General features: G+C 38.9%; 1 protein-coding gene across 5 annotated transcripts in view; it reads right to left on the bottom strand.

The window, feature by feature from the left end:
• Nucleotides 1-21,213, bottom strand: part of GRIP1 (glutamate receptor interacting protein 1) — a 342,714-nt gene that overhangs the window by 255,680 nt on the left and 65,821 nt on the right. Inside the window, exon 2 of one of the 5 annotated variants that reach the window (XM_064508777.1) lies at nucleotides 4,568-4,754. The exons of the other annotated variants lie outside the window; for them this stretch is intronic. The gene's annotated coding sequence lies outside the window, so the exon portion shown is untranslated. The remainder of the gene's footprint in view (nucleotides 1-4,567; nucleotides 4,755-21,213) is intronic. 5 annotated transcript variants of the gene reach the window in all.

The raw sequence follows: 21,213 nt of genomic DNA on the forward strand, positions 1-21,213 counted from the left end.
GCCATTCTGGCTGTGTAGTTCTCAATAATCCATTAACTGATTATTGCAAATATGATTTCTAGACTTTTTAAGTGGCTATGAAAAATAGGTGGAATATTGGCCAGCACTGCCTTTTTATTTGGAGACACTATTTCATAACTAATTTTAAAAAGCCAATATTCCATTTACTCTGACTAAACTTGTAAAAATCTTTTCAATATTAAAATTAAATTTACACTGAACACTCCAGCATAATAAACTTGATGATATAAGTTCTTTAGATGCACCTCATATACAGGCAATACAATCTTTTCATCTGGAAAACAGCAGAATGCTCTTTTTTTTTTGAGAAGCCTGAAATCTCAGTCTGCATATAAACATCTATTTTTATGTCTCCTTTATATGGTAATTATAAATATTTTTGGTGATTCAACTATATAAAATGTATATACATGTATTACCCACATGGAATAAAGGCAGAAAGTGGTCTGATCTTTAAACATGCATATGTGCATGTATCTTTAAAGAAATGAATAATTCAGCTGCAATTCAAAATTAAGCAAATATATGCCTGTATAACCCTAGAACCTATATACAAGTGTCTAAAGCCATACACACACAGAGTCCTTTGACAGTAATCTGGCTGAAACATGAAATCTACATTTTAAAAGATTAAGATGTAGCAAGATTCTGATAGTTCCATGTTTAATTGAGGTTAACTTTTTTACTGCTACTAACGTAAAAGTTTGCTTTTGTAACACATGAATAAGTTTGTTACCAAGGAAACAAGAACAAATGCATGTGTAATACAATCAAAAATTCAGGAGTCTTGGCTGAGACTACACTAAACGAATCATTTTTCTCTCACTTCTCTACATCTGAGGCAAAGATTTCATCATTACTGTAAGTAATGTATTAATGACATCAGTAATAAAATGGAATGCTAAAAAAAAGGAAGAGTGAATGCTTCCTCATTAAAAAAGCATAACTGCTAAATATTTATTATTTTATGCTTATTATGCGTTTTCTCCCCAGCAATCACTGATGGAAGCTTTACTCTTGATTAGTAATATGCATCCTGAAATTGCACCGTCCTTTTCATTTCACCTGTTCACTCGAAAGCAGTTACAGAAGTCTTAAGCTAAAGATGTAACAAATTCAGAGAATTATGTAACAATCAGAACTTCATAGAAAAATAAATTACTCAGAACATTACAATTTGAGGGGAGTGGCAAGATGTTTGGCAGAGGCTCTCTCTAGCATGATCAGTTTGCTAAGAGGAATTTGTGCTTACACTTCAAGGAAAACCTACTATTTCCATATGTAAAGTTCCAGAGGTGTTTTTCTTTGTACTGTCGATGCCTCTCTAGAAAGAAGAAACTGTTACAAGATTTTTCTGCACTATTTGATCATGACGTTTACTTACTGACATAACGATGCAAAAATCCAGACTACCCAGTCTTTGTGAGTAATGACACTTACCACAGAACTGCTGTTCTTTTTTTTTTCATTTTTGAAAGTATTTTTTTATATTAATAAACTATTGCGCATCTGGCAAAAAGAAAAATTAAAATTTTACACTGCTCATTCTTGTGAAATGTTTGTTTTCTAGAATGTGGCAGATGGATGGTACCAGTGACTATCTTAATTTAAGTATATTCCTTAGCAAATAAGAAATTCAAGAAAATTGCTGCTGTAAAAATTGGCATAACCTGATCCCAAAGAATGCAATGTTTCAGATACATGCAAGAGAGGATTCTGATGCAGTGACTTAGGAAAGAGATTAAGCTAATACCACTTCTCTTCTGAACACGGCATTTAAAACTCTTTAATTACACATCCTTGTTCATTAGTGAGTTTTTGTGCCTTGGCTAAACTTCCTACTAAACCAGGAGAAATACGAAAAGAGTTGTGGGATTAAATTAACAACAGTGAAATGTAGGCAGATTACTTGCACAAAAAAATTCCAGAGAAACTGCCTGGACTACTAAACAGATATTCAAGAGTGTAAAAACAGAAGTGTCATCAGACAAAGGTACTTTGTGGCTTGCTCTGCATTGCAGAGGTATGAGGTAGATTAGAGAGTTTGTTGTTCTCATTTTTCAGACATAAGGATCTTGATCCATCAGTTTTTATATTCTGCAGTGCTATTAGGAAGACTTCAAACACTTGCAACTTCAAAATCATTGAATAGTTTCTTTCAAACAATTTTGAAAGTATAAAGTTATCTGCACTGAAAACAATAAAAGGCTTCAAATAATGTCAAAATAAATAAATGCCTATCCATTTGGTGTCTTCAGAAGGCAAAAAGGTTAAAAGCTACCTGAGGGACAAAGCACTAAAAGTTAACTCTACCCAAAAAGGAATACCAATGCTAATAAATAAATACACACAAATATAAAAAGTTCATGTGTTGTAAGATATGCATTTGTCATGTTCAAAGATAATCATCTTTCTATTCAACTTTCCAATATTTTTAACATTTCATATACTAAATCTGTTTGTTTGTGCTGTCTTTCTTGGGTTGCTCATGTCACTTGTTTTTGTTTGACTATAGAGGTCTTTTTTTCCTCTTTTATTTCTCCAGATTTTCTCAGTCATCCTAACCTTTTCCTTATCCTCCTGCAATCCTTCTTCTCTTTCAGCCTCAGGTTTACTCTTGCAATTGGCCATACCGTTTTCAGTGGTGCTATGGCACACTGCTTTTCTTACCCATTTAGAGGTTAAACATGCCAGGAGAAACACAGCAGGAATTGAGAAAAGCTGCTGAACACCTAGTGTTGCCTCTGTGCAGGATAGAAGCTGAAGGCTCTTGTCAAGACAAACTCCATTTCAGCCATTTATTCCAGGAGCACAGCCAGGCTAAACGTCCTCCTGTCTTTGTTCTCCACAGCCAGTTCCCCCCCATTTCATTCTATTTTGCCGCTACCTCCCTATACTCTCCACTGCCTCCAATTTCTGCTTTCTACCATGCCTCATATGCATTTTCCCCCAACCTCACTACCCAGATTAATACAGATACGTGTGTGTTCAACATACTTAGGTTCACCTTTATAAACAGATAAAGTGTCTGCCCTTTCCTTGTTACCTTTATTTCTGCATGTATTTTTTCCTCAAGAAGACTGATGGTAGATCATGCTCAAGAAACACAAACTAAAGTTTACTTTTCTTATGAGTTAATTTTTTAAATTTACACAGCCAGACTATGATGCCTGGATAAATATTCCAGATATTGCAATAACTGTACTCAATAGGAGAGAACATTGAATCTGCAATAGCTATTACAGCTGTTTTGAGCCCAAGTAAACTCTGTCTCCAGCTCAAAGTCCTTTAGTGCAGAGATGAGCAGTCTTTCAAAGCAGGGTGACAGGCAGCTGTGTTTTTGTTTTCCACGTTAAAGGTTAGACATGCTGATAAAAACTCAGCAGGAACTGGGAGATGCTGCTGAGCACCCGATCTTGCCTCCATGCAAGGAGGCAGCTCCTGGCTCTTCCTGAATCCGGCTCTGAAATTTCACCAGCGTCACTGCTGGCACCAGAGCAAGGTGAAGGAGCCTCAGTCTGCTTTTGCCCCGTCTCCGCGTGCTGCCCCACCACTCGATGCTGCTCTCTCTGTGGAACCTGCTAGGATGTCACACCACGAACCACCTCAGGGACCTGGTTTGGGTTAAAAATAACCTTTCTTGTGTGAGGGCTAGCACCCATGCCAGAGGCAGCTGTCCCCTCCTCTTGTATGCCTTACAGAAATTTTGAAACAGTGGCACAGCTGTAGTTTTAATGTGGCCATCTGCCACTTGAAAAGACATTCTCCCATTATTAGCCTGTCCTTATTTTGGAAGGAACACTGAAACCTACAATATTGAATTAATTTTCTCTTACTCTTTCTCTGTTGCCACTGCAGCTGACATAGATAATTCAACCTACTCTTTGAAAAAGGACCTGAAATTCCCCATTATCACATCCTCCTGAGTAGATTTTTTTTTCTTCCTTAAAGCTTTATTAAAGATGCCTTATTCAAATCTCTCAAGCTTTTTTACACGGTGGTCTTTGAAGCTGGTTCTTTCTCTCTTTTCCCCTAGTTCTTGCTCTGTTAGAATGACTCCAGGTAGAATCAGGAAGGAGTTCATGTGACTGAAGACAGAGTTAACATTACCTTCTTGATTCCACCGTAAGCAAACAGGGCAAATCACTGCAGCTCTACTGAGCTCCATGGGTGCCCAGGCAGCACTAGCCATGCCTGATGGAGGCCGAAGTAAGGCCCAGGGTTTTACCAGGAAAGGATGGGCTGTCACTGAAACTGTCTGCATCCACCTGCTCAGTGGAGAAATGACTATTCAACAGTAAGTTGCAGGCATCTGTTCCTTAAGGACACAATCAGTAATCCATTCCTCAGAGAGAACACTTGATGCACTGAAATAGAATACTTGGAATTTTTTAAATTATTCGGCTTTGACAGGGATCTGAATGACCACCACCTAAAATGACTTTGAAAGCTGGGATCTGCATGACTGAACCTGTCTCTTCATCTCCTACCAATTTACATTCTGATCCTTCTTTTAATGCCTGTTGCACACCCCGAGAACACTTACATGCCCTGCTCTCTCAGGAGGTGGTTCAGGATGTTCTGCTGAGCTGTCACTGTGCCTGTGACTCAGCTGTGCTGGGAGTTTTCAGAGGACGGCAGAAGGACTGGAGGTACCAAGGTGGTGGCCCACTGGCGACTACAGGTCCTAGGATGACACTGCTTATAGGAAGCACAGTATTGTGCTACTGGCTCTGGAAAAAAAAAAAAAGTTCTTTTTTCTGAACTTCCATCTTGCTAAAATATTTTCCTAATGCTTTTAGCTTTGCTGCTTAGTACCCCTCCAGGAACAGAACACTTGCCTTTTAATGGTATTATGCACAGGACACAAAATTAAAAACAGGCAAAGAGCTGTGAAAGACCTTAATTCTTTCAACTTACAATGTTTAGCCAAAACCTATGTTCTGTGAGGAAAGCTGTGTGACAAAAAAAATACAGTCTAAATAAATATCAATCACATAAATACATATTGAATTGAGAGGTTTTTTTTTTTTACTATTAGGAACTGAACATTTTACACAGCTCCAAGCAAGGGACTGCCTTAAAAAAAAAAATCATAAAATTTCAACATGAGAGCTCTGGATTTTGGAATTACATTCTTGGCTAAATATTTCTCAAGTCAAAGAGAGCTCCCTTGCAAGAAGCCTAGTTCCTGCAAACACTCCTTTAAGGACATGACAGCAACAATGATGGAAAAAAAAACAACCTGCGCTTTGGTTTAGACTGGATAACAAAAATGATTTTTACTCACGACATTGTTAAAGCAAGGTGTGAACAAAGCTAAAAATACCATATGAGCAAAGCAACTATACCAGAGAAGCTGTAACATGAATTCATGAAGCTGCCTCAGTGTCTGCCTTGGAGACACTTGCTCACTTGCCAAGTCTGTCAGAGAGAATTAATGTGTCAAGGAAAAAAGTGTATAGTATAGGAAAAATATTTGTTTGAAAGTTATACTGCTATTTTTCTCCATAGATTATTTCAAGCTTTCAGTCTTGATTTGCTGTTTTTCATCTTGTCAAATGTAATTCTATCACATGGGTACACCCATCCTGTCTTTAGTCCTTATACAACTATACAACAATGTCCTAAAAAAGGGAAGAAATACTAAGTATGCTTAAAAAAATACTAAGTATTGTTTAAAAAAAAAAAAAAAAAAAAAAAAAAGCTTCCTGATGCCTGAGAACAGGCAAATGGACCCTGAATTTAATTTGCCAGTTCGACCAGGTGTCTCTACTGGGGATCAAAAGTTTCAGGGTAACAAGACAGTAACAGAAATGTAAATAAAAAGTTAGAGACCCAGTTTCTATCAAAACTGAGGTTAGACACCAGGAGAGTTCTTCAAGAATGCAGAAAAGAAGGAAAATGGGGGTGGGACAATATGTGTGGATCTGTAAACATGAACTTCTATTCTATAAATCTATAAATTAATCTACAAATTACATACTTGCCTTCATCATGTTAATAGTGTTCCATGACATACTGTAAATTCACATACATGTAAGCAAATCTGTCATATGACAAATATTTTATTCACACTCCTTTCACTCTGTTTACCTACTGAGATCTAGCTGTATGATTTGGTGGGTCTACTTACTGGTAAAATGCACTGTGCGACAAACTCGATACAAATATCCATAGCTGTCACATTTTGCCAAGTCACATTTTGTCAGCCCTGGCAAATCACATGGCCAGTAGCCTGCGGAGAAGCACGTTGCTGCTGTCATTTCCACAGTCCCCCTCAGAGCAGAAAGCAAGAGGCTGAGACAGTGTCTTTGGAGAGTCTCCTGGGTAGAGCATTTTGCATTAGATTCCTCGTGACAGCAGATGTATTCAGAACATTTTTGGTGGACTGCCACCACCTTGCATAATGCAAGTATTCAGCATTTCATACCCTCTTTGCCTCTGGTTCATACTTGCCCAAAGCCCTTGGCCAGGACTGCGCAACGAGCTTTAACTGCAGTATCAAGGAAATCACAGCGGCTGGCTCAAAAAAATAAATAAAAGCCCTGTCACTGCAAGAGCCCTTTGCAAGCAGACAGGAGCTTGTGCCTTAGTGTTCCCTAATGCCCTTCTGGACTCGGGCACTTCCTTCAATCTTACAGCCAGCAGAGCAGGGAAAGGATAAAACAGGGGAGGTAAACAGGGAAGGGGAAGAACCTGCATATATACAGATCCCAGCTACCACCAGGGCACACAAACGTATGTCCCTTTAGGGACTGGAGGGAGTTGCACATACAGACGAAGAAAAATGGTGCAGTGGTGGAAGAACACAGGAACTAGCCAAAATATGTTAAAGGCACACAAGTGATACAGGAGGCAAAACCCACCTTGATGGTTAAAGGAGAGCAAAGACGAGAGAGGCTCCAGCATTACCACTTCCCGGGAAGGTTTTGCCTCGTGACACGCAGGTTTCCCAGACCAGCCCGCCCAGCCTGCTTTGCTGTAACAGCAAGGCCACGAGTGTGCCAGGTACTATCTGCGTGAAGGAAACAGAGCACGGCAGGCACGTGCCTTCCAAAACAGACCCAGGGAGCAAGCATTCGCAAAGCAGCAGAAACTTGTCTTCAGGAGGAAATCAACTGCTGGGGGAGAGGGGCTGAAGGCCTGCATGAAAGGACTTCATACCTTCATATCAGCATCGAAACTTCCAGTTGCTTATCCCAAATTATCACCTCAACTGTTTTCCTAACCGCATTTCTTCACAGCACATAGGATCTATTTAATAGATCCAGTCTTCTGTACACAGCTGCAAAGCCATCACAGGAAAGATCGAGTTAAGCAATACCAGCCATACCTTATTTTTCACCCTCCCAACCTAACACTAAGCAGCACTAAACGTTGTAGATGGAGGAATCAGTAATCCCTCACTCTGCCTTTAAAGTTCCTAGAAAAAAAATGTATTGGTATTTTGTTCAAGGTTTTATGGGGTGCATTTTTTATGTGGGACGGAGAGAAAGAAAATGTCTTTTTTCTAGCTTTTCCAACAACCTTCTTTAGCTTCTAGAAGTTTCTCTTTTATACACATCTAAAACATGGATTTTAAAAAAGTTACAGCTTACAAACAATTAAACCAGAGAACAGATCTACAAAAGAAGCAGGATCCTGCTAATAGTAAAACAAAGGTGATAAAAACGTAAGACTACAGCTTTGCCCCAGAAGTCTGGATAGAGGCTGTCACAGAAGTACAGGACACAAGCAATGCTGTTTAAGGCCAGATCCTGGGATCTGTCATCAACAGAAGCAAAATGAGGCCCTGAATGGGCAAAACTAATGTGCTGGATTTCTCGATTTTTTTGTTTGTTAGGTAAGTATACTTGTGTGTGGATGTGTACATATACGCATAAAAAACTGCATAATGCTAAACCCAGCTATCTTCATTTGCACCCAACAGCTGACACTGCTGCATTACACCATCCCCTACTCAAAAGCAATTCTCCCTTTCTGCCCCACAACCATAAGCAATATTATGTGACTGCAAGCAGCCTCTGCTAACTCCATGTATTTCACAGAACGAAAAAAGAAAAGCTCTTCTCAATCCTCCTAATTTTTCTCAGAAGTTTGCTATGATAGGATGTACGAACAACCTGACTTCCCTCTCTGCTTCCTCCTCACACCTGGTGTATTTCTTCAGTACCGGTAAAATTTGGGAGAGGGGGTGGAAAAAAAAAATCAGTAAAGAAAATAAGGTTTTTTTTTAAGGTTTTAAAACTTTAAAAATTAAGGTGTTAAGTATAGCACCTTATACTCTCAGAGCTAAGAACTTCACATAGTGAAGTACAAGCCCTCCCCCCACCATAAAAGAACAAAATGCAATCCTGCACTCTCCCCGCCAAAGCCAGCAGGCCACAGCTCATCACAGACTTGTGAGGACACAACAAACCACAAGTATTTATTCAAGCTGTGAGCCGGTCATACATGAGCCGGTCCATCCCTCATGAACAGATCACGCTAAATACGTACACACTTGCTCATACCTGCTGTCCTTTTCAGTGACTGTAAATACAAAATCTTGGGGCAAGGTCTTTAAATTTTCAGATGACAAAATCAGCTCACATTCATGTAGGATGCACCCACCTACTCCGAGTGTCTTTCAGCTACAAGGCATACAGAAAGTTTGCCCTTAACAACCTTGAGGCACAGGAAACACTGGCTAAACCACATCTGAAAGCTGTTCTGTCACAACTTTGAGCTTTTCACTGGCGAAAGAGCTCTGGGCTACCAGCTTTTTATGAGTCAGGGAAAATACTGATATCAACAGTTTACTTCCATACATATTTAGCCAGAAATCTTCCAGTTAACACTGGAAGATTAACACATTGGTTATTAATACATACAAACTCCAAATTCATGACGTGAATTGAGTTGAAAATTATTCTAGAGAAGTGAGACAATCTTATCTCGTGGCAAGGATGCTACTTAAAGTCCTAAATTCCACGGAAAACTTTGCAAGTAAGCAATGCAAAGGCAGCTGTGAAACCAGAGCGAATACAGAGGTGGCTCTTTGCTAAAGCCATAGAGAGTAGCAACAGAACTTAATCTCTAGGGCCTATGACCTTCGTATTATTAAAATTGGAATTATTACGCAGCTTTCTTGGCAGTATTCTCAGCATATTCATTCAGCGGCATTTTCTCTAAAGGTATCAACAGGCCTGCTGAAGTGCGCTAAACAACTAAGGAGGAACGGCGATGTGTTAGAGACTACGTGCTTAACGAATGCTCACATCTCCTGGATAGTATCCAGCCAAAGCACACGATGCAGAGACAGCATGACATTAGGCTATCAGTTTCTCAGAAATCTAATTTGACTTGTTTGTTTAGTGTCCGTGAAATTCCTCAAGTCTAGGGCACTCAAACAGGGGATTCCTCAAAGAGGGAACTGCGTGCCCTTGGTCTGTCAAGCACAGCTCTCCTTTATTTTACAAGTGGACACATTATAGGAGAAGGCATTTACTGCTTTCAGAAATCTACACATTTCTGCTCGAAGTTGTGATGTTAGGAAATTTTAAAGGAACGCCATTACATTGTGTGACTTCCATCACACAACGCACGACATAAAGGTCAAATACACATGCACATTCTCTTTACTTTATGCTGTATCTTGTATTGAAGTCAATAGATGGAGTTAGGAAAGCAGATCCAGCCCTGCTGGTTTTTCACCTTCCCTTCCCTCATACAGACCTCAAGTGAGGAGTCAAAGGGTTCTTTCTCTATCCCTATGGCAATAATACCACAACTGCCTTGTCCGCTGCCTTAGGTATCTATTTAAAGGTTAGTTACAGCCATAAAACAAGCACCAACAGCAAAGCAAAGAAGAAAATACTGTTTAAGAAATAGTTTTCACCATTTATGAGACGTTATTTGAACAAAAATGCAGCCCTCCAGTACTGAGATGCGGCTTAGGGCAGAAACAAGATCTGATCTTAGGAAAGCCAACCATAAAAAGAAACCTGCTCCAGCCAAAAGGCTGCTCCATTAGGTGAATATCGCACTAATTAGTAATAAATTCTCTCTCCACAAATCTAACCCTCAATGACAATACCTATAGTCATTTTGTTCTTTCAGCAAGCAGGAACTGATAAACATCAGTAATAAGTGATTATGATCTATTATTATGACGAAGTAGGTTTGCCTTTGTAAGGGAGATGGATGATAACCCAGTGACGCCAGCCTGGAAATTTGGCAGCTGCGCTGTGTCCTGTACATGAGAGGCGTTCTGAAGGGAAGCTCAGGCAGGTCTTTGAGAGGACAAGCTTAGTCTCATAAAGCAAACATAAGTTCAATGTACCTTGCACCTTTCTTGGGGTTGACCCATGCCAGCGGCGCTGGCATCTGTTTCCAAAATGCTCATTCAGTAGATTCTGTAGGCTCATCAAAAATATTTTGTGTGTTATGCAACACTCACATAAAGATTTATAAATTTAAATTATTTCTTTAAATTCTTCTCTAAATTTTGTTCTAACTCACCAGATCTCTGGTAATGCATGAGGATTTGAAGTCCTCAGCCTGTCTGCAAAGGGATTCAGTGCCTTTAGCCTGTCTGCTGAGTCTAATGCAGATGCTTAGTGACAGTCTGCTCACAGATATAATTTTGCAAAAAGACACCCCCAGTTCGCACACGTACAAGGACAGACAGACATATGCTAAGATCCCAGCTCAAGTTCAAGCATCAGCTCTGTGCAGACAGCCAAACCCTCTTGCTCCTCTGGCCCCAGTCCTGTGACAGATCGTAGCCCAGCACTCAATCCTGAAGCAGCATAACACATCTCTCTGTTGTAAAACCACAAGAGCAAGCAGCAAAGAAGGTCATGGGCCCATACTGTAGATCATGGCTCAGAGCATATGGTGGATGCGTATCAATGCAGACATATTGAGTCTTAGGGTAATGATGGAATCAAATGGTGTAACTCTAAAAATACGTGTTACACAGGAAATCACAGTGAATTATCTTAATGATTTTGCCTAGAGACATAAACAGCTGCTGAGAACGAGGATCAACTGAAGCAAAATCGAGGTGTTTATTTTCAAAAGCAGCTCATTTCACATCCTGTTACAATGAAAGACTGATTATTTCCATTCTTGGAACAACAATAATTTGAAATATATTAAAAAAGAACACCTTTGATAAGAACAGTCACAAGCCTTTAAGAAAAACTTGGATTCATTCGTATAGCCAAACTTTCTGGCATGCAGCTTAGGTCTATAATGCATCAAAAGGAGACGCTAAACAGCATGAATTCCAGGGACTTAGATTTGGATATCAACACTCTCGCTCTAGGCCATTTATAAGTCTAGGCAAAATCTGCTTTATTTCCAGAAGAGAACACAATATACTTTTTCATACTCTAGTTTTATACTTTGCTTTCACCAACTGTAGAACTGACAAAAGTATGAAGTCTGATTAATAAAATGATATCTTTTGGGACGACCATCTTTCAAAATGGTACTTCAATCTGTATTGGCCTTAAGATGAAAAGCATTCTAAGGACACGACTTACCTGTCTTAATTTAACCTTTACTCATCACTTAGATATTTTTTCCTTTTAAGAAGCTGTTTCTAAATTTAGAATCAATGTCTACACCTCAAATAATGAGCCAAAATTCACCTGACATTTATAACTTACTAATAAAGTATAGAATAAAATCAAAGCTCTGCTTATTAAAAACTACGCACTGCCTGACAAGTTTTTCCCCCATTATAAATAATGAACAGATTCTATAATTTTTTTTTAATTTTATTAAACTCTAACCTGAGTTTTGTTATACGTTCCCTCCTCTTTCCTGCAAAATTACTACTTTTTTCAATTCTGAATTATTTCAGTCAAGGAGAAGAAAAAATGAAAACATGTTTTCCTGAAGAAATGAATCATCCAGAATCCCTTTTGAAGGAGAAAGATATTTTGGTAACTAATTTCTGTAACTGTCACTGAGGTGAACAATTTCTTTAGCTACAAGAATGCCCAAGCGAAAAATCTACATTTGTAAAGCATAGATGCCTTAGCTAGACATAACACTTAGAAAAACAAAAAAGCAATCAATTTTCTAGTTATATTTCCAAAGTAATCTTTTCTACAATTTTGGGGCTGATTAGAAAAGGACTCTCTTGCCTCTCCCGTTGTGTTTTCCAGACAGAGTGTTACCCAGACTACCAAATCACCTTCTTGCTCCCTCCCTGCAGTGGTAGCAGACAGCAGGGCAAAATGATTTCTGGCTGTTCCCAGGACCTCACGAGGTAAGCGGATATAGCAAGAAGAGGCATAGCAACACCAAATTATTATTAGTAGTAGAACACAAGAAATAGGCTAACCTAAATTATAGGAAAGGATGCTGTTAAAAACCCATGCTTAACCTCACTACCACAATTATTGTCTTCACTCCAATGTGACCAACTGAAATACAATCTGTATTATTTCTTTTCAACCTCATAGTACACAAGGGTAGGGGAGAAAAAAGAATCATTCTAGCTATGAGTTGTTTCAAGTCTTCATTTTAAACAGTGTTAGTCTCTAGAGATATTCATTATTAATAGACTCTTATGACTGACAGTTTCTTTGTAGGGAAAAAGAAGCAGTAAAATGTGTGGGTTATGAATTCAGATTTAAAACATTCCTGCTTTCTTATTGTAGGACATCTATTACTTATCAGGCTATTTTTTCATGGTAAAACAAATGCTTTAAAGCCTTCCTTGGTTTTGAATATTGCTGGCTTAAGACAAGGAAATCTGTTGAATAGACAGAATAACCAGTCGAAATAAACACAGCCCATTTAAGTCCTCAGACCTAGTGTGAATGCCAGGTACTCTTCAGTGCCAAGAAGTCTTTTGACCCCTTTAATAAACCACAAATCATCCAAGGAGCTACCATGACCAATGGTCAAACTCGGAGGGTCCAAGCACACTGTGCAAAGCCCTGGATGCAAGGACAGAAATGGCTTAACTGGAAAATTAAGCCTGCTAACTTAACTAACTGAACCACAGTGGAGTGTAGCAGTTTCCCCATTAAATCTACAGGCTGAGCTTTCTCAGGATGACTCTTTATCAGGCAGACACAAGAGGCTGTCCAGGATCTCTTGCACATGAAGTAATTCCTCTGCAGGTTGGTGAACAGGGAAACCAAATCTGTAAGTATGTAACTTGGACAAAACTTTAAGCCCTGTTTGGCAATTTTAAACATGTACATGTTTCTAGAGCCAAATAATTTTTTATTCCTTAAGTTAATAGCAGTAGCAGATGGTCAGGAGTCTTTTATTGTCACAGGCCATATATGGTGAGGAAACATAAATACCTGAAACACGGAACTGCTTTTTGTCTAGAAAAGCAGCACCATGTGCAGTGCACGCACACTGAACTGCTAGCACAGTGACCCTTAGGAGATACTTCATACATCACCTCTCAGAAAAAATGGTTTACCCTGGGGACGTATACACATCTTTGAGAAGCTGCAGAATTTTGAGCATCTGCAAGGACAGCTGGCGTGATGGTTACAGCAGCTGTCTCTGTTGAATTATGAAATTGTGCCTTGCCCACACAAAGGATCAATGTCAAGCAAGTCTCACAAACCTGAATTCAAATCAAAAGAAAATGAAAGCAGGCAGATAACATTACGTGAATATAACTGCTAGGATGTTGTGAGCCAGAATTTTCTGAATCACTCCATAGTTTTCAAATAATATATTACATACTATATGTTACAATATATGATACATCTACATGGCTTCCACCTGAACAGTCATTCTATTTTGAAATGTTCATTAAAATGCTATGAAAAGCTTTGGGGGGGAAAAAAAGTAAGGGGGCAGAAAGGCTATGGAGTTTTTAATCAAACTTCACTAAAACACTTATCTTTTCACCCAGAACAAGCACGAGGTATCTTCAGCCCCCAGCATGGTTTTCCAGCCTGAGCAAATTGTGCCTTGGTTCACAGCCGATTTGTAATGTGACTGACCTAATTTATTATGTAACACTACTACTTCAAAAGAGGAAAAGCACTGAACAAAGAAACAGAGTTACATGAGTATAAATCACCTGTCTCCATTAAATGGTTAACAGAAATAATTCTAATTACTATTTTTTAACTTGCTATTCAATATTCACGGCTTTGTGTGCACAAAAAATGCTATTCTTAATGAAATACAGTTAATAAAACAACAGCTGAGGTTGCCTGCTCATATATTAAATGCAAGAGGAAGGGGCTTGTAAGGAAGCCCCCTCCCTGAGACTTGACTTTGCTCTAGAGAGGTTCCCACAAGCCTAGAGGAGCCCTTGGGCTGCACCAGGGGTCACAGCCAGCTGCTCAAAGCCCTTGAAATCCCTCAGCTGGGTCTGGCCCCTCTCACAGCACTGGTACAATACACTTCTGAGAACTCCAAAATCACACCATTTAGTTCCTCCAGAAGGAGCAGTGGGAGGTGGAGAAGAAAAGATCTAAGCAAACAACAGCTGATAGGTACTTTTCTTTTCCTTTTTTCTTTTTTTTTCTTCCTTTTTTTTTCCTGCTCCCCAAGGAGTCTCTGCAGAAGAGGAAAGATGCATTTACACAAAGCCGATGAAGGAGCCGCGTGTGCACAAGGCTGGCACAACGCCCAGAGATACCAGAACCACAGCTCCTCAAAGAGGAGCCACCTCACCACGTGCGCACAGAGAGGGCATCGTCTGGATACTGAGATGGTCCTTGCACGGAGCGCGAGTGCCAAAGATTGATCTCATCCAGCAATATCGGATTAATGGAAGTCTCCATTTAAGAAAGTTATCAGCCCTCTTCAGTTCTGGTAGTGCTGTGAGGGCAGGATTTCTGAGTACCAATTCATCAGTGGAGAATGTACTTCAAGAAAAAAAAATCTGAAAAAAACCTTTATATTAGCCATTTACATGAACATGCACTACAGATCCTGTAATTTAAATAATCTAGGACATTCAAAGACAAAGCAACAGTCTTAGAAAGCACCTGGTAACCTGTGAATCAATTTAAATACTAGCAGAGGACAGAAAAATCATCCAGTCATTTACCCCCTAGAGACAAAATGACTAGAAACCCACCATAGGTACTGCAGGTGCTGGAAAAAGTTTCCCATTAATTTTATTTGATTGGAACTTTTGTGAATTCAAATGGGGAATAAAGTCATTTAAGTTTCACATACTTGGAGAATTTACATAAATTTGTGTCTTTCCTTCATGTTTTTCCTTCCCTTCCCTCCTCTTGTTTTATAAGGCATAAAAAAGATCTAGAACAAATACTTACTCAAAATTATTGTGCTTATTGAAAAATTCTTTGTTCTACAATCAAAATATGTACCCAAAAGTACAAATGAATACAAAAACCACCTGATTTTGGTTTGCAACAGTTTGCTTAGTCATCAAAAAAGGTAAAGTTTCAGTTAAAATTACATGGATTTTTACTAATGTAAAAAAAAATCCTTAATTCATGATTTAAAGCCTGAAGTAATCGCAAATAAAACAGGTTTACTATGAAAATATTGCACACCATCAGCGCTATCAGTACACCTCCTTCTCTAGAGAACTATGTCCATTTTGTAAAAGGGAACCACCTTCAGTTATGGCAAAAAATCATCTGTGGAAAAGAATGCTGAGTTAGAAAAATGTCGTTTAACTATTACCATAACAAACAGGCAAACAGGCAAGCAAGAGAACTCAGAGGAATCCATTCAGAAGAGCCCCAATAAGCAATCCAAGGAACAGAAACCAATAAAACATTTTAGTGTCTTTTGTCAGGATCGCGCACAGTTGATTAATTTATTAGTAGATTTGCACATAAGAAGTTACCCTGGTATATCACTGTCATTCTGTAATGGAGGGTTCTCCAAAGTGCTTCACAATTAACATCACACACAATCTCAGTTAACAAGTCCATCAAGCTCACTGTAAACGTAGCCTGATCCAATCTCTTTAGCAGCACTTTAACATGCACAGAAGAAAACATTGGTACAGCACTCTAGGTATGGCAGGTATTTATCTGCACCACTCCCTGGTTATTGACAATGAACAGTTAATTGCTCACATTCGTCACATTGTTGGCCTTATTCCCACCTCAAAATTTTGCTTCTGATAATGGCAAGGCAGTAAAGCAAATAAATCTGTTAATGTCTTTAACTCCTGCATATTTAAACATACAAGAATCAGACACCTTCCACTGACATGCTGAAAATTCTGCTTGTAATACTAAATAAGGATGGTAGGAAACATGAACAGATTTGCACATGAGCAAATTTAATAATTACTACTATAAAGTGAATTTAACAATTACAGCTACACAGGACTTTATGAAGTACACTACAGATTATAGTCCTCCACAACAGATTACACCCTAATCAGATACGAGCAGGAAGCCTGTTCCTGACCCACCAAAAGAATGTGAACCGGTAAATTCAACAGCATTCAGGCTGGCTGCCTCCTTCTGTGTGGGGCCAACAGTGCTGCAGGGGCCCACGACTCCTCTCTCCTCATTTTGCTTTCTAAGCTCCAGATCTCCCCAGAAGGCCCTGACCTGAAATCATTCCGAGGTCTCCAAACCCTCTAACTTCTGTCTTTTGTACAGGACACACGTAACATTGACCTACTTTTCCCAATTTTGAGGCATGAACAACAAAGAAAACACACCTTCTGAGCCTTTCAGATCCTTCACAAGTCACCTGGTGCTCCTGATCACAAAACACTGTCAAGTCAACACACTGCAAGAGCTAGGCAACAGCACACTTAGTTGAAGGGGCTAATTCCAATAAAATGACAGAACTGCAGAACACAGTGATACTGAATAATTTCTTCCCCAGCCCCAGTGAAAAGCTATCCAAGTTTATCAAGCCTCTTCAATGCGTATCTATAAGGGCAGGGGGAAGAACAACAAGACAGTGTGAGGGTTGTCATTCCTTAACTATCCATAGTGCATTGATATTCTCTCTGAAGTGAGCAAGGGGATCAGTCTGTGGTAGGTTGTTTTTTCTCCACAAACTGGAGGTACAGAAAGAAAGGGACTGAAGGACATCACCTTCACAAAAACAGTGTCTTTTCCCATGGCTGAACTTGCTTCCTCTTTGTTAATAAAATTCACAATTATGGCACATTTCTAGAGCCTCAGTAACCCTAGATCTCCAAGGGGCTTTCTGGTGAAGCTTTTTGCCACGTGCACGTTGTACCAAAAGCAAAGTTTTTTTTTTCCTGGAGTGGGCTTTGATTTTCTGGCCACCAGAGAGAAGTACTATTGTGCACAACACACGACTCTTCTGAGAGTTCTGCAGAAACCACTGCCAACACACACTGTGCTGCCTTGTTTGCTTAACAGTGTTATCAGCAGAAACATACTCCAAGGTCTGTATAGGCTCCTTGCTCATTTCTGGCTAAGATTCAAGAAATTGATACTTAAAGTTTCACATGATTTGAGACAGGTACAACGAGAAGACTTTTTTTTTCCCACACACTGTTATGACAGTTGTTAGATCCGAAGGAGGAGAGCGGAGCTGAGCCCTCCCTCCAGAGGGGAGAATTTTCAGCAGATCACGGTGGTATTATTCTCTCTTACTGGTCTGCCACAGCCCACTGGATTATCTGAAAATTTCCTTTCACACATCTCAGCATTTCAGCTTTCACACATCTCAGCTTTTTTTATGCATCTCAGCTTATCCTTGCTCTGTAAGATTTTAATTTATTGTATATTTTCATCTCTAAAAACATATGCTAGGTGCATTTAGTAAGTCAGTCACTAACACTGTTAAAACTACAGCCTATCTACCAGGTGTCTCACCCCAAAGCTAGGAAGTAGTTCACATCCTGGTTAGCTTATGTTTGACAAATTGTTATGGGCGATTTACACAACTTGTACTAAATACACGTACTGGCATACCATTGGGTTAGCCGGGCATGCTACAAAGCTGTCTTCCTGATTGTTTTTACCAGTTGTAGGGAGAAATAAAAAATAAAACAAGCTATTCAGAACTGCACATGAAAAGTAATTCTAGCACAATTTTTAAACATTTACCATAAATTCTCCATGCTGTCTCCTGGCAATTCCTATCCAGTTGAAGCAGTTCAAGAGGAAATTCTCTTAATTAAAACTTCTGTGCACTTTGATCTAGTTCGGTATAGAGAAGAGAGCCCTGTGTGTTGCTTTATTTGGTTTCTTACGATTTTCAATAATACATAAGCTTTTAGACATTTAGCACTTGAGTCAAAATGAAAGCAAAAAAGACCATCGTTGGAAACACAGCACTGAACACCATTACTAAAGAGGGATCAGTGTTTTACTTGACATATACGCTACAAAAGCTTGCACAATTCTGCTTTAAAACACTTTGGCCTTCTAATTTTCTATCATTTTTACAAGAAAGTATGGATTCAGAACATAGGTACAAACTGCAAATGAACACATTTTCTACACAAAACTCTCATCCGATGGTTACAGCACAGTGCCATCTGCTGTACATTTGTTTATGTACAATTGTTCCAACCTCCAAAATAACAAAGAAAACCTCAAAATGATTATTTAAAAGCTTAGGGCATAGGCAGTCTTACAATACACAATTTTATCACTGACATTTTATATAAAAATAAGATGGATCACTGCATTTTCTATTATACAAGTATACAAAAGAGTACACACAGATGTATGCTAACATATGGGAGGCTGCTGAATAAAGAAATCAAATAAGACCATAGGGAACCATTGCTTTTATTTCTCACAGAAAAAAAAATGATTTTTGTGGTCACAGCTGGAGTTTACATGAATCTTCTTCAATAAAATATTAATATGCACTTTTTACTGCATTCCCTCATTAGCAACAAATGATGCCACAGACTAAGAAAACTGCCAATTTTCAGAGCTCAGCTTTCTCCAACATACACCTGCTGCTGATTTCTTTTAATACTTTTTCAGGGTAAAACAGGAAGCAAAAAAAAAAAAGTGGTATCCTTGGGGACCTGAAGAGAGCCAATGAAATGTTCACAATAAATCTCTAGGATAATACATCTCAGTATAATTACTTTATCAGAGCCTGGACTGAAATAAATCATGTAGTGAGAGGAACTTGTATTATTTGTACATACTTCTACTGCATCCTGCCCTTATCAAACAACCCCAACAGACTCTCAAGGTCTCCTTTTCATTTCCAATGAGAATTTTATCTTTCCTTAAAGACCCTAAACAGACCTGGCTTTCAAGTGGCTACAAAGCTCACTTTGGTCTACAGAACAGGTGTGTTACTTCTGATTCAGCACTACAGAGACCATTGGACTGGCTAGCAAGAGCCACTAATACAGCAAAATACTCTCCAGATACTGCTTATTCATATAAGTGCACATTAAAAATATCAGAGGTCTCACAGTACTTCACAACCTGCCTCTCCATGGCTGACTTTACAAAGGCCAAGGAAACGCAGCCAGCTGTTGAATGCAGTGCCCTGCAAGGGTGTAAGGAGCAGGCTGTAGTCAAAGGGAGGCTCACTCCCGCACAGCAAGCACAGGCAGCAGCAAGGTGTGCTGCAACGCTCAGACATAATTTCTACCACTGTGCTACAATGTAAAGAATTTCTGGAAATATTGGTAATACTCCTTTTTCTCCAACATGTTCTTACTGCTGCAACTGAGTACCACAACAGTACTGATGTTGTTTTCTATTAAGATTACATGTATGAAGCCATTTTCGTTCAGTCGCCTGAAAACTAGTTCTTAGAAACTTAACACTTTCCATCAAATGAATGGAGGATTTCACAATATATTGCTATAAAGCAATTTCAGCTTCTTTCATTATTAAATGAAATGTGCCACATGTATGTACACCTCAAGGAGGTTAGCCCAGGAAGTTGTGTGCCTCAGTATTTCAGATGCTTCTTACAATTTTGCCACAGGCACAATTTTTATTCTGATCAGGTGAGCCTCCAACTTTCATTCTTATTGTCACAAAAATGGTGGAAAAATATGGGTCATGCTCAGAAAGTGGAAGGTATATTTCAAATAACAAAATAATTTTACAATGTTGTGATTTTTGAATGCTTGATTTTGGCAATGCTGCAAATGGTTAATAACACTACAGCTGAACTCTCTTAACTATCTAAATATTAACAACTGCATCAATACTCAGCTTTGCAAAGAAGAGGAAGTTAAATTCTCCAGCCTACATCGCAATGCATGCAGCAGGCATGAAGAAAAAATTTTGAAGTGATGAAAGATGCTGCTGCTGTCTTATTAAATGTATCTGATTTGCCCTGCTGTGATATTTCATCGATTACAAAATGAACATGTGGAGAAATAACTATAGAAGGGTACAAATATTTCTCCCGAGCCACACCAGCCCTGCCAACCGTGAAATGTATGCTACTAAATTACCAATGCTGCTTACAAATTAATATTCTCTACAGAGAGAATTTTGGACCAGCAAAACATTTCAAATAGCTAATATGTGAGCTCACCAATAAAAATGGATAAACCTAAATTATTCTGTTGAAAATATTGCAGTTAAGTCTCTGTTTCTTGAAAGTATTGATGTACATTGTCTCAGCAAGAAGCAAAGGCTCCACGCCTCTCTAAAGCCAGCATTAGCAGAAGTCATACAGATAAATTTCAAGAGCAACAGGAAGCTCATTTCCAGTTTTGAACAAACCCAGAAACTACTAACACTCTAGAAAATGCAGCGTAATTCCTTTACTCTGTAAAACTGATAAAGGAAAATGATGAAGAGCAAAGATACACTTTGCAAGCTTTGCCTTGCTATCCATTTTGGACTTCAGGAGCCCAATTTGAAAACTAAACTAAATTGTGTACAATAAATTTTAAAAGTGATACATTTCTCTTCCTTTCAGTAGATAACTTTTCAAGTAAATTTGTTAAAATGCATTGCTGTTTCCATTCAGACACTGGAGTTTCTGTTAATAAAACCATTGTTTGGATAACAAAAAAAAAAGTCTGTCTTGGATAAAAAAAAGTCTGATTTTTATCATTCTTATTTGTGTAATGCAGGTACAGATACATTACTTACAGATGACTATCCAGGCTATGATTTCACTAGGCCTACCTTTCTCCAAAGTCACTGGCTGCAGCAGAGTGCCTATAAGCACAAGATACAGATCCCATGTACTCTACATTTTGCTCTGCTGATGCTGATTCAAAGCTGCCCCTACTTTCAGCCAAAGTCAGCTTATAAGATTTTCAAAGGT

The sequence above is a fragment of the Dromaius novaehollandiae genome, chromosome 1, assembly GCF_036370855.1.
Source record: "Dromaius novaehollandiae isolate bDroNov1 chromosome 1, bDroNov1.hap1, whole genome shotgun sequence".
NCBI classification, from domain to species: domain Eukaryota; kingdom Metazoa; phylum Chordata; class Aves; order Casuariiformes; family Dromaiidae; genus Dromaius; species Dromaius novaehollandiae.